Source organism: Pyrgilauda ruficollis, unplaced genomic scaffold (assembly GCF_017590135.1).
Source record: "Pyrgilauda ruficollis isolate IOZ18807 unplaced genomic scaffold, ASM1759013v1 scaffold24, whole genome shotgun sequence".
Classification (NCBI taxonomy): domain Eukaryota; kingdom Metazoa; phylum Chordata; class Aves; order Passeriformes; family Passeridae; genus Pyrgilauda; species Pyrgilauda ruficollis.
This window is the reverse complement of record NW_024523648.1, coordinates 18,227,675-18,241,503: the sequence shown is the minus strand read 5'-3', so window position 1 is coordinate 18,241,503 and position 13,829 is coordinate 18,227,675. Positions and strand designations below refer to the sequence as shown.

Genomic DNA, 13,829 nt, shown 5'->3' with positions numbered 1-13,829 from the left:
AAACCACTGAGATTACCTCATATTAAATGCATAGAATTGTCTAAAATTCTGGCTGCATTCCACTTTCTTGAATTCTGTTCCATATTTTTGAATGTCACAGTCCATCTAGCCTGCCAATTAGTCCTCAGGACAAAACGCTTGCTATGCAACTGTGACAAACAGGGCTTGCTTAAGGTAAGATGTCTCAGCAGGCAAAAACATTAATTAGCAAATCATCTTCCCCCCCCCCCCCCCCAGGCATCTGCTTATACTTATTAAAAATAATATCTCCTGCCAGTGATTGAAATACAAGTGTAAATTGCAAATAGAAAAACTGATAAACTGCCCTATATGCATATGATATCATGAAGAGTAGATGAGATTTGCAAAAACTTGATTGTAACTAGCACTGGTTTAATGCAACTAGTGTTCTGGAATATATCTCTTTATGCATTTTGAGATGCTACCTGTTTTCTTACACAAAGAAAACCTTCTCCATCTTATTCCTTATTACATATTTTTCAATTGGATTCTACCAGAATCTCTCACCCAGATATTGGTAATAATAAGAACAATCTGAAGAGTGATAAAGGTTTTTTAAAAAGCCATTTTTCCCCCCTTATAAATTGAGATGCAGGCATAAAGAATTGGTTTTTTTAGGGGAGAGTGTATCCAATGGATATTTGGCAAAACTGCACAATGCTTATTTTTTGCTTCTTTGTTATGTAAGAACCCAAACCCTCTTGTAATTTGTTCTGGGAGGCCTGATTCCAGGCCCACTGCGGTTCACAGGAACCTAGCCAGCTGATGTCATTAAGCTCTGATTCAGCTGCATCCTGAAAAACTGCTTGGAAAAGAACACTAATTGGCTTCCTATTGTAATTTGTATCAAACTGGGCATATTTTGGAAGCAGTAGTTTGAATTCCTATTTGTAAGAGACTAAAAACTGGGTGAAATATTAGGGTTTCATCTTATGGAATACACAAGCAACAAGCTTCCTGATAAAGAATAAGGATAGCGACTGAAAAACCATTTTTAATTTTCTCCACTCTCTCCTCATCACATTGAGAAGAGCAGAAACCTCCACAGCCTTCAGAATGCTGACAAATCATGGATTTCTGCAACACTGCCCTGATGTTCTGCTTTGCTCTGCATTCTCTTCCTAACAACTACTAGCATTTTATTTCCTTTTTTTTTGTTGCTATTTAGCATTAAGTTGATGTTTCCATGACTATATCTGTAAGGACAGATTGGTATTTGTCGTTGTTAGACAGTAACTCATTGTGTAGTAAGGACCAACTTGGAAACAGTCATGTAATATATGAATTGATGGAAGTAAAAAGATCCCAATATTGACCTCAGTTTTACCTGCCCTTTAACCAGTCAGACAGTGTTTTAACATACCTCTGCCATTCCTCACAGTTAGCCATAGCCCTCTTCCCACAATAACTTGTCATTACACTACTCCCTTTTCCAGGCCATCTAAAAATATGCTGAATAGTTCAGAATGCAGACCAAATCCCTGCAAGTCTTCTCTCCCTCCTCCCATCACCAAATCAAATAATTTATTACTGTTGTCAGTTTTTGGCTTGCCACTGATTTTTTGTCAAAGCAAAGATGTTCCTGCTTGGGTCTTGACTGCCTTTTTTCCATAAAATCATCTGGTTTATGAAACCAGATTTTGTTACTATATATGGGATGTCCAAGTACTGCATATCATTAAGGTCACCCTCATCAACAATGAGCCAAATCCTTCAGCGAACTCCAATACAATGGTTATGCCAGACCACCTTTCACAAAAGCCATGCCAACACTTCCCAAGTATATCTACTGTATCTATATCATGTTTATCCGCTAGTTCACAAAGTCTATTTTGAGTAATTTGTACTATATTATATAGAAAAGAGACTTATGGGCTTGCAGTTCTTTAGATTTCCTATTAAGTCCTTTCTAAACACTGGCATTGTGTTAACCATCCCCTAATCCTAGGCATCAAGAAAATTTTAAATGAGAAACTGCACATCACCACTGTAGTAGTAATTCAGCATTACTACTTGAATTCCCCCTTGAATTCCTGCAGCACTCCTGGGCAAATACCATCGCTTCCAAGTAGTTTATTATCAAGGCAGTAGGCGTTCTTCAGACATACTGAAAGACTCCTCCTGTTCCATATTTTGAAGCAGTATAACTGTCAGATACAATTAGACATTTCAAATAAGCAATTCAATAAACTGAATTAATCAAATTCACCTCTGTATATTATTTTTATTTTCTGACTTTTGACATCACCAGCATAAATTAACCAACTGACTTGTGATGCCAGAAACCCCACTGACACATTGGATGTAGGCAAAATTTATGGAGAACTCAATGTTTTATTTAATCAAGTAAATATAAGAGTAATGAGGTCCACTGAGCTACAGAAATGCACAAACAGGCACTAGCATTATTTCAGTAAAAATACACAGAATCTAAATGTGTAAATTTGTGTTCTTCTACAGAATCCTCCTGAGCCTAACAAGTAAGCACAGGGAAATAAACAGCAAGTGTTAGGTAACACTAACCCATATTTGCATATTTAAGATTCTCAGATGATCTCATAATATTATTTTCGCCTTTTATATAACACCAGCAAAACAAAAAACATAGACATTGCTTGGAACACTTCCCTTGTTAGCTTTTCTCCACCCACAAATACACCGAAACAAGCCCAGGCATTTTGACTGCTGGTGTGCATGGGTAGAAAAATTTCTAGGACAGATGCTAGATCCAAGCCATTTTGCTTCATAACAATATAAGCCTGACTGAAAAATGAAATCCAAATATCTCCACTATGTGAACAGCCAAGTTTTATTGATTTGCCATTATGAAAGATGTGGGGTTTTTTACTGTTCTGCTAGTCAAACAGCCATAACACATAATGCTCTTACATCAAGGTCTATGTTATTCTGAAACAATTATTACAGATCCAAGTTAATGCAGGGTTCTTTCTGAAAACTTGTTGAAACATCAAAATTGTAGCTGTTTTGTAAGACATAAAAATAATATTAGATATGTAATAACAAGTACTGTCGAAGTGATATAAATGAATAAATCATAGAAATTCTTAACTTCATTTTCCTGGAATTTCCTAGTTATTTCCACCTTTTTTTTTAATTCAGATTTCTGAGCCTCTTCATATGTATGAATTTGCTTCCTTACATTTGATATTTTAAAAACATGTATATTACTCAGATACTATTGTTTTATTAGGGGGACTTCTTCAAAAGATGTAGTTGGGCATGAAATTTATTTTCATGAGTACTTTATTCCAGTCTTTTTTTCTGAAAATCCAAATCTCAATCCCAATTTTTTGAGATTCTTCTTATGAAAAAGTTCTGGTACAATTCCAGGAATAGGAATAGCATTCTAACTCTTAACTATGAATTTCAAAATGCACCTGGCATCCCAAAATACCCATTCATTTTAAAGGGTACTCTCTAACATCTATTATCTCCTGCAGAACAATGAGGACAGAGAAGTAGGTCTTCTCCTGCCAGAAGACCTCCTCCAAGACATTCTTCAAAATTCTTGGCACAAAAGGCTGCAGGTTGTGAAGAAGAAAATGAAGAAACCCGTAGATGTAGGGCATATACAGCAACCAGACTGTTCACACCATGAGATATTCAAAAATGAGATTTCTGGGTTGTGGAAAAGTGTGCCAGGTGTGTCTAACAGAGGACACCAGCACCCACGGTTTGCCAGATACAGGAAAGAAAGTTATGCCAGAGTTTCTGCCACAGAGTTGGCAGCCTAGAAGTCCCAGGAGCCATAGCTTGCAATCAGGCATGCTTGGGAAGTCTAGTAAGGATTTTGGCACCCTACTGCAGAACTGTGACTCAGAACCTCAGGAACCCTTGGCTGCTATCTTGATAATGTCGCTGAGCAACTGTAGCATACAGGGAGAATGCTAAAATTTAGAAACATTACATTTCAGTGTTTCTAGGAAAGAGAAAAAAGATGACTATCTGGCTAGAAATTGATTTAAAATTGTATTAGCTTTGAAATACCAAAGCCCATCCAAAATAATGAAAACCAGACCTTCTTATGCATGAAAACCCCTACAACCTGAACTCACCAAGATATTCAGGAATAAGAAACTTTCCTTTTCACACAGGCACAAAAATTAAGCACTCCACTCTCAGAAGCTGACAACCCTGGTTAGATGCAGATTGGGCCCAGAAGATCTGCAACCTAAACTCATTGAATTTCTCCTGTTGAGTAGCAGAAATATGCTGCAAGTGATAGAGCTCAGGTCTAGGTTTTAGTACCATTCTAGGCAATTTGGACTATGAATAGCAGGAGGAGGGAGCAGTAACAATACTTACAAGACAATTTTTAGAAAACACATACTAGACTTCATATTTTAAAGACAGATTTCAAATATTTATAACATTATCCCTTTAGATGTCTGCTCTATGCATTCATTGCTAGTTTAAAAGTCCTTTCCATCACCTCCCTTCATTTCATTTTCAGCCAGAAACTCAGAATCCTAGTTAATTTCACCTTATAATTGCATTAAGATTTAATTTTTGAAATGATCTTATCCTAGGTCTTCTAATATCTCCTTATAGCAGATAATCATTCACATATCAGAAGACAGAAGCAAAAGGAACAAGTGTCTTTTCATTTTCCCTCAAAAAGGCTGCCACAAGATCCAAAATAGTTACAATAAACTGAGCAATTGTGCATTAAGGTGAGAGTACAGGTAAGGAAAAATGACACATACTAAACATGCTTTTAAAATATCATCTCTATTAGGAAGAGCCTTCCTAGCTCTCCTAAATAAGCCATGCTGGTTTTGTGAAGACAGCTCTGAAACACTTTTGGTAGCCTTGTTTGAACTCTTTTTTTATTCTTCAATTCCCTTTCTTTCTTGAAAAATGCATTATCCTGCTAGAACAAATGGCAAGTAAACACTGGGTTTTTTTACTGCCTAGGTCGAGGTGACAGAGGAACAGCCATTTTATATCTTACTTCAGCATGATTTAAAACAGTACAAAGTAACAGAAGCATTTTTACACATCTGAGAGAACCTTCTCATGAAAGAAGATTAATAGCTGGAAGAAATTAATGTGTAGAAGAAAAACTACACCTGCTCACCACCAAAACACCTTCACAACAGAAGGCTGTTTGCCTTCCTCCCATTCTTCAAATATGATAAATTTGAAAGACAGGTGAATCTTTTACAGAAAATAAACAGCCTCAAAACAGACAGTTAAAAACCACCACAAATTATGGCCTCCCCAGCCATACACTAATAGCCACCAAGAGCTCTCAGAAATGTTCACCTTGCAGAGAGGCAGAGCTCAGAGAGCCATTCCTGGGTGACTAAGCTACACGAGGGAGCAAGGGGAGGACACAGCTATTACTCAGTGTAAGGAGTGAGAAAATAAGGCTTTACACTTCAGAAAAATACATCAATTGCTCAGCGAAAAGTGTTTGTAACTACAAAACTGTCTAAGCCTACGTAAGTTTTATATGCATCAATTCACAGTATTTAAGTCTGATGGAAAATTTTGAACTCTAGCTAACTGCTAGCGTATAGAACACACTGAGCCTTCAGTAAGCAAAATAACAATTACAAAATAACTGACAGTACATTTCAGAAAAATAGAGCACCTCAGGTTAGAAGGGGCTTCAAGAAATCCTCCAGACCAAACTTTTGTAGGAAAGGGAACTTTAAAATGAGATTATTCATCACCCTGTGCAGTCACATCTTGAAAATCTCCACTCACAGGGACTCCACCATGTTCCTGGGCAGATCATTCCAGCAAAATTTTGTTATTACTGTAAAAGGTTATTTCTTATATCAGCATGAAAATTTTCTTTGACAAGACAATTTGCATTTGCAATTGCCCAAAGGTAGCTTAAAGTGGGGTAATTAAAAAATATGCCAAAAAATGCAAAGACAACAGAAAATAAAGAATTCACAGAATCTTCTTGTCCAGTAACAGCACTCATCACAAAAACTTACTGAAATACATTGAATAAAGAACCTTTTGCAATTGTTAATTTATTAATTTACTAAATTCATTTAAAGTTATTCAGAGGTTTTTATTCTCTTTCAAAAACTAAATTTTCCTTAACAGATATGTTTAAAATTTCAACATTCTCCAAAAGGAAAGCCATATTTTATCCCAGAAAGCATCCTATTAAGTATGGTTTTAAAAGGCTTCACATCTGGATGGTATTCACACTTAAACAATTCCAAGTACAGCCATTAAGAATCAATAGCTGTGGAAACTGCATGGTATGTACCATGCCCAAGGCTTAGGTATTTGGGGTGAGGTGCTTCTTGATGGCATTTCCTAACAGGATGATTAGCTTCCCTGTGAACTCATCTACATTAGTGCACCAGTTTAGATGACAAATCTACTTCCAAGGCAAGCTTTTCACTTAACTGGGGAGATCTCACATTATGAAGCGATGTCCTCACAGGAGATCAGCTGAATTCTTTTCACACTAAGGTAAACACAAAAACATGCTCCTAATTATCCATTGTACCATGGGACCAGACAAGAGGTTGGCTGAAATAATGTCCCTAAAGTGTGTATGATGGGGACCACAGCAATTATTTCATAATAACGCAGATCTCCTCTCATTACCCCCTGCTACCCTATGTGGAGATTTTGTCACTCAAAGCTTTATATCATCCCTGAGAGGAGCATTTTTTCTCATCAAAGCAAGTTTCAGCTGCAGTCCACATGCACTCCTGCAAGGACCCCCAGAGGGGGTTTTCCCAAGGGACCAGTGCTGCCTACCCAAACCTTTCTGCCCAAGTCCTTCTCCAGATAGTATCCATTTAGTAACCACCAAGTAACAACCAGGACAAAATCATTGCACAGAAGAACTGTAAGGATTTACTCATACTCCAACAGTGATTTGACAGTCAAGAATCTATTGCCACAGAAAAAAAAATAAATGGTACTATAAATAAATAAATAAATACTGTGAGAAGACTAGATGACTGCCAAGACAGCACTCCAATACAGACTGTTTCAAGTAAGCAGCAAGTTATAGTCAGCTTTTACTGGCAGTTGAAGAATCTTGAGGCTTCTTACTGTGACAACAGTGAGAATATTAGTGTTGAGACTAAACGTGATAGTTATAAAAAACTGGTATCATTACTACCTGAAATATTTGTTAAATAAGACCGCCTCACAAAAGGAGTGTTAACTCTCCCATGATAATGCTGCTATTTGGCTTTATAAAACCAACACAAGTATAAACAAAGTAGCACATTTCTTGAGCATAGGCAATCTCAAGGGATAACTATGACACAGCAAATTTCATTAAAAACAAGTTATCAAAAGGCAGGATTTTAACTTTATCTAGTCATTCTTTTGCCACGTGAGAAAAGAGTAAGATTGTGGTTTGAGGTGCTAAAGATGGTTTTCCTTTCATGCATGCGAGTTAATAAGATATCCTTCTCCTCTACCTCCTTTATAATTTTCTTCCAAAATATATGTGGCATTGCAGAGAAAGAATGAGCTACAGGTGTTCAGAATCTAAGAGAGTCTATTTCTGATACTTAATGGCATAAAGTGCATTTCAAATTTTAAAAAAAGGATAGTTTTATCTTCCAGTCATCAGAAAGTTCCCCAAAGCCCACAGTGCCACTCTGAGAATAACACCATGTCATCTGATACAGCAATAACAAGTTAGAAACACAGTAAGTGCTGCATGAGCAGGCAGGCTGCCCATTATCTCCAGTTTTCAAAGTATAACTGAGCTTCCCCTCAGTAGCATTTTAGATTTCATTTCAGAAGCAAAAAAGAGATTCGCGTATCTTGAAACCCTTAAAAAAACAAGCTCATCAAGCAATTCTCATATCTCGCTTTACAATCTCACAAAGAAAAACCCTGCCCTAACGATGTTCTGCTTCCATGAGGAGTTTCACCTACTAAGAAAAATCAATTTGAGATTTAGTCTTCATTTTGTTTCATATTATGGAAAAATCTCCAAAGATATTAAACATTTGTCAGAGATACCGACAAAAGAATTCTAATCTTGATGTATTTCACTAGTTTTCATAGAGGCTAGATGTTTAGCTGTACAGCTAAGTATCATTAACTTATGTTAACAATCATAAGTTAATGACGCTGGACAGAAATGTCCCTGACAAGGAGCCACAAGAAGCAAAGAAAGGTGTCCCCTTGGCATCCTCCAACTTCTTAATATTTTTATTTCACTTTGTAAAAAAACACTAATTTAGGAGCTGTAGAAGTCTGAATTCTCGTTCTGAGACACAGCCCACATAAGAAAGAAAGTGGCATGGTGTCATTAAGCACCACACCAGTAAAACACAGGATAGATAAGAGCTTGAGGCGAGGGTCAGTATCAGCTCAGCCTAAACAAGTCAGCAAGCAATTCTGTGGATCTGCTGGCTGCTCTGATACTTTTTTAGTTAGGAAAATGCTTTCATGCTACAATGCTTAATGAGTATTCCAGACATACTTCTACTGCCATAAAAGCACACTTTTAATACAGGATTTAAACAGACAATAATAATAATAACCTTTTAACTAGAAAAAGATGCCTTTAATCTTAAGGTACCTTCTTTGAAGGAGGAAAACTAATGCACAAGTCCAAATAAAATTTCTCTTGACAAAATGCAATTCCTTATGAAAAAAACTACAGATAGGAAAAACTACTACCTCACAGTTAGTATCATCTCCCAGATACAAACCCATCTCACACATCTCTGTTCAACCAGTCAGTGACTGAAGGAAACGAGCTATACAAATTTCCTTTGCCAGCTACAAATTACCTGTAGCAAAGGTTCAGAAGGAAACTAGAAAACACAAACCTTTTAAAACTTTCCTTGGGTAGTAATATTAAACTACAGGCCTTCTGCCAAACTCCTCCTCAATTAAAGCAGGAGATATGAAGAAACACTAAGGTCAATATAAGCGCTAAACTCAGAAAAAGCCTCAATTGCATAAGATTCAGAGATTGATGCATAAAATATGCCTTCTATTCAAAAGGAAAATAGTGTAAATTGCATTTCCTAAAGTTGACAGAGCATGGTTTAGAGCCTTTAGAGTGCTACTACTCTCAAATTTAACATAGCTGCCTCACATTTGGTTCAGAGTTCAGCCAATGTCACAGTTTATGTTATTTGGGCTATCTTTGTCACAGTCAGACACAGAGCAATGTTTTTTCCCTGTAAAATAGCACAGAAAAAGGCAAGATAGCACACACAGGCACTGCACAGGACCTTCCAGGTATAATCCTACCTCAAACATCCTTACACACGATCTTGGAGTTCACATCTTACCTGAGTTTCACTGACGTCACAGACATTTTCTGTATTTTGCAGATTGATTTTCCAACCCCTGCCTTGCCAAAGCTTGGACAAGTTTTGTTTATCTATATTTAATTTCCCAAAGTCATCAGTAGAGATTATTTTAACCATCTGTGCATTTTAACCATTTGTGATTTTAACCACAAATCTTTAAGTGAAGCAGGGTTGTGTGGCATTATTCTAAGGGAGAGAAGGTGACATTGCAGGTCCTGTTGGGTTTTGTTAACTCCTTTGACAACAGACTACACAGCTGTCAACAACAACGTGTTTTTAGAAAGTTTACACCCTCTGATAGGACATAACAATCTCCATTCTACATTTGGTCTGCATTTTATTAAATCAATCTACTCTTCAACCTCTGCACTAAAATTCAGTTGGAAAATGGGGTTTTCATAAGAGGTGAATCACCCACTCCCTACCAAAAATCAAGACCAACTTAAAATCCTACTGTCTACAAGTCTTATCACACTATTTAGCTTAATACTTATAATTGCACAGGTCTGTAAAAAAAAAAAACACTATATTTTCAGCTGTCAAAGGAAATTATCTGTCCTTCCCATCATCAGCCATGAAGTATTTTAGCAGTCCATTAACACTTTGAGGACTATCACAAAAGATTTTCTTCCTTAGTTCTTTAAAAACACTTCTAGAAACCCAAGACAGCACCTCCTTCAGTCCTCTGCAAGGCTCCCATCCACACTGCAGTTCTTGAGTGACTTTCTTCACCCCTTGTTTCCCTCCAGTGTTGCTGATATGATGTAACTAAAGCCTGAGGCCTGTGGTTTATTTTATTCTGCAAACAGATTCTGTGAAGGACTTGTCCAGGAAGCTACAGATTCTCTAAGCCTTGAAATACATCTCTCATATGAAAAACACTTACTTCTCTGGCTCCTCATACCAGGTTCTAATTGCACAGTCTCTTGCCTCAAACAAGTTCAGCTACAGCAACAGGACAAAACTGGGTTTAGGCTGGACCTGGAAAATGCAGTGAGGGTACAAAGACTACAAAGCTTTTGGCCCTCTCTAAGGAGGGAATACACCTATGTTGAATTTGCTGACATCTGAATAGATGTCATCAAGCAATGCAGACATCTGCCTATAAGCCAATCCTTCCGAGCTCTCTTTTCAGCCCAACAATCTTCTCTAGGGTGTGATTTCCCTCTGATAAAGAGAACAGCTACATTTGGCGGGGGGAGGGGGGAAATCAAACCCCACGAAGTATCTCTTTATCATCATTGACCGTAAAGATAATCTGAAGGCACTAAATCAACCTCAAGTCTATAGTAAACTAAGAGTCCCCGCCATGGCCTGCACCATTCTAGCAACTCCAGCATCATTCCACCCACTGAGTGCAGTCCAGCAGCTGGCTTGACAGAGTATATATAGTGGTTGGATCCCTAGTAAAACTTTTTTACATCTTGTGTACTCTCCAACATATCCACCTGCATGTCTGTCTAGGTTTCCTCAGGCAAAAATCCAGCAGTCCTAATTTTATAACTCTGGAACGTATAACGTGCTCAAAAGAACATCTTGTTTCAGTGAGGGTTTCACACAGCCTTCATTTGGCTAAGGAGATGGGACACTAGACATGAAGACAGAAACAAGGAGAATCAGGTCCTTTTCATTCACACTAAAAGATCCCCACTCCCATTCAAGTCTACATACAAATCCCAACTCTTACATATACAATAAAATTAAATAGAAAACCAATGAGTTGCTGTTAGAGTTAGACCAAGACTTTTCCTTTCCCATGAAGAAAGAGACAAGATTTCAAACATATTTTCAGGCCTAAAATGAAAGGGAAAAAAAGTCACATTTCTATTATGCAGAAATATAAAGGCATTTTGGAAAAAGTCTAAAATATTTTGGGTTTGCCTATATCATTGTTAAGGTTCAAAGTCAAATGAAATCACTAAAAACTAGCCTGGATTATTCAATAATTTTGAACCATTTGAATGAGCTGAAATGAAACATTTCCTGCCACAATTTATGTTTGATTATTAAAAGTTGAGGTCTTTGTTTGTGAGGCTGAGATGGCTGTGTAGGAATGGAGGGAACAAGTCATGTTCCAAACTGGTAAGAAATCATTGAACAAATGCATATTTATCAATTAATATGAAATGGAAAACAAATATTCACAGAACACAGAGATTATGTTCAAGGTATTTTATTCTTCACTGCACGGTAGTCATACCTAAAACAAGAGATGTGATACACTCCCTATTGACTTTAATGGGTTTTCTGTGTTTCCAAATACTCCTCGCACAAAGGGTAATTCACATTACCCAATATGCCAAGAGACTTCCAAAGCTGACACCAAGAGGGGTACTTTAGACTAGTAAAAGTTCGCATGCAGAGCATCAAATGTATAAAAACCAGAGGATTTATGGAAGGGAGATGAGAAAACAGATCTGAGTGATATGCTGTATTTTGCAAAAAAATATTATCAGGGAAAGCCAAAGTTTGAGAATTTCATTCAAAACAAAGCTAATGTATTTTAGGTCCCTTGACATTTGGAAGTGACCCTACCTCCCACCATCAGAATTGCTTTTACTTGGTGTGGATGTACAAACAGACCAAAGGCAGGGCAGAGCCTGAGAAAGATACATTTCAAGGAGTGGTCTTTTAGCCCTTCAAATCTTTTTCTCAAAAACACATTTGTTGTCCACATTAAAGGTACTGAAGAGCTTTGAGTTTAGCAATAAATATGTTACATCATCTTCATAAGCAGAAAGCAAAAACTGATGAAATTTTGTTTAAGTACCACTGGACCCCTGAGGAAGGTGCCAAGCGTTAACTTCACCCCTCTAATTTCTCTATGAATGGGCAACTCATGAAGAACCTTATAATGACAAATTGGAAGAATTATTCCAATATCAGATTAAAAATGTAGGAAATAATTTAAAGCTTTAAAATAAGGAGAGCAGCAAAAAGACAAAAACAAAAAAGCAGAGAATGGAATTAAAGAGTCAGAGGAGCCATAGAAGCAGCTGGGTGAAGGGGTGGAAAAAGAAGAATTGGTGCTTGAGAGTGAAGTCATAAAAGTATGGGGGAAGGTGTGGAAAAGAAGTGAGCAAGAACTTTAAGGAAGGAGAAAAATAAGGGAGAAAGGAGACAGCATATATTTTAAACTATTTAAACATTTGAAGAATATTCACATTTTTACCATCTGGCAGCATATGCAGTTTATTATGAAGTGCTGGAATGTGTTTTGTGGTAAAGGGAGAACTGTTTCATGAGCTCATCAGAACTGGATAACTGGCCTGTAGTTATCTTCTGAAAAGTGGGAGAAGGCCCAGTGATGAGTTGGATGATCACGTCTAATCCCATCACCAGTAAAAATTAAAAATGGGTTCAAACCAGAGTCAAATATTCATACTGATGTAAATGTCTCTGCTCAGTAAATTCTCCTACCTCTAAATAATGCATCACACAAGCATTTTGGCCAAATAACATTTTCCAGGAAGAGTGTTATCTGTTAGTCATCATAGTGTTGCATGGAGTGCACTAAGCCTGAAAAAAAAATCTGATATATCTCTACTTCAGGGACAATTCCACGCAATAATTCTCCTACTTTTAAGTTCTCAACATTGTTAAAGATAAAACTCAAAATAGAAAAAAAACCACAAACCTATTCCTACAGCTCAATTTTAGCTGTCTTTTTACAGCTAGACACACCTGGCAATAACATTGGGAGCAGAAGCTGTCTCAAACCTGAGCATACTTCACAGGTTTTCAAGGCCAGTTTCCCTTATCAAACTTGAATTCATATTTTTATTTACTCTAACTCACCAGCACATACATACACTCACAAATTTCAATTCCTGCTGGAAAGCATATGGTGCTTTCTGTTCAGGGTGCTTGGAGCCATGCTGTCGAACAAAACACTGATGAACAGATTCACCTGTTTCAAACATTCCTCTTTGATTACAGCCATTAATCTGTTGAAGATATTCCATGTCATATAATCAAAGGCACAAGAATGGTCTGGCACAGGTAAAGTTATGCCAAAATTGTGTTCAGATTCCCAGTTATCTGTCATGCTGTAAGCAGCCTTCATTTACCTGACTTAAGAGACAGTTACAAACTTTATTGGAGCACAGCATAAGAGGGGTAGAGTTCACCCTGTGCAGCTGCACTTCCATGGGTATACCTGTAGGTAGGGACAGAGCAGCTGAAAAAACTGGTATTAAAACAAGAGAGGAAGAAAAAGATTGTTATCTAAAACAATACATTAAAATAAATATGCATACTTTCCTGAAGGATGTATTCTAAATGTTTTACAAAAGAGCATAGGTATAATCAGTAAAGTATCAGAATCAAACAACAAATCATACTAAAGCCTGGTATTTTTTTTAAATTCTGCAGCTGTAGAGTTTGCCACACTATCTATGTAGAAAATCAAGATTCTGTAGCATAAAAAATGTAATTCTAGTGTAGCTTTTTGGTAGGAAATAAGACCTAAGTTCATAAACTGCAATTAAGCTGTTGAAGTCATGT

General features: G+C 37.1%; 1 protein-coding gene across 1 annotated transcript in view; it reads right to left on the bottom strand.

Annotated features, from left to right (window-relative positions):
* Nucleotides 1–13,829, bottom strand: part of RGS7 (regulator of G protein signaling 7) — a 204,666-nt gene that overhangs the window by 152,087 nt on the left and 38,750 nt on the right. The window lies entirely within an intron of this gene.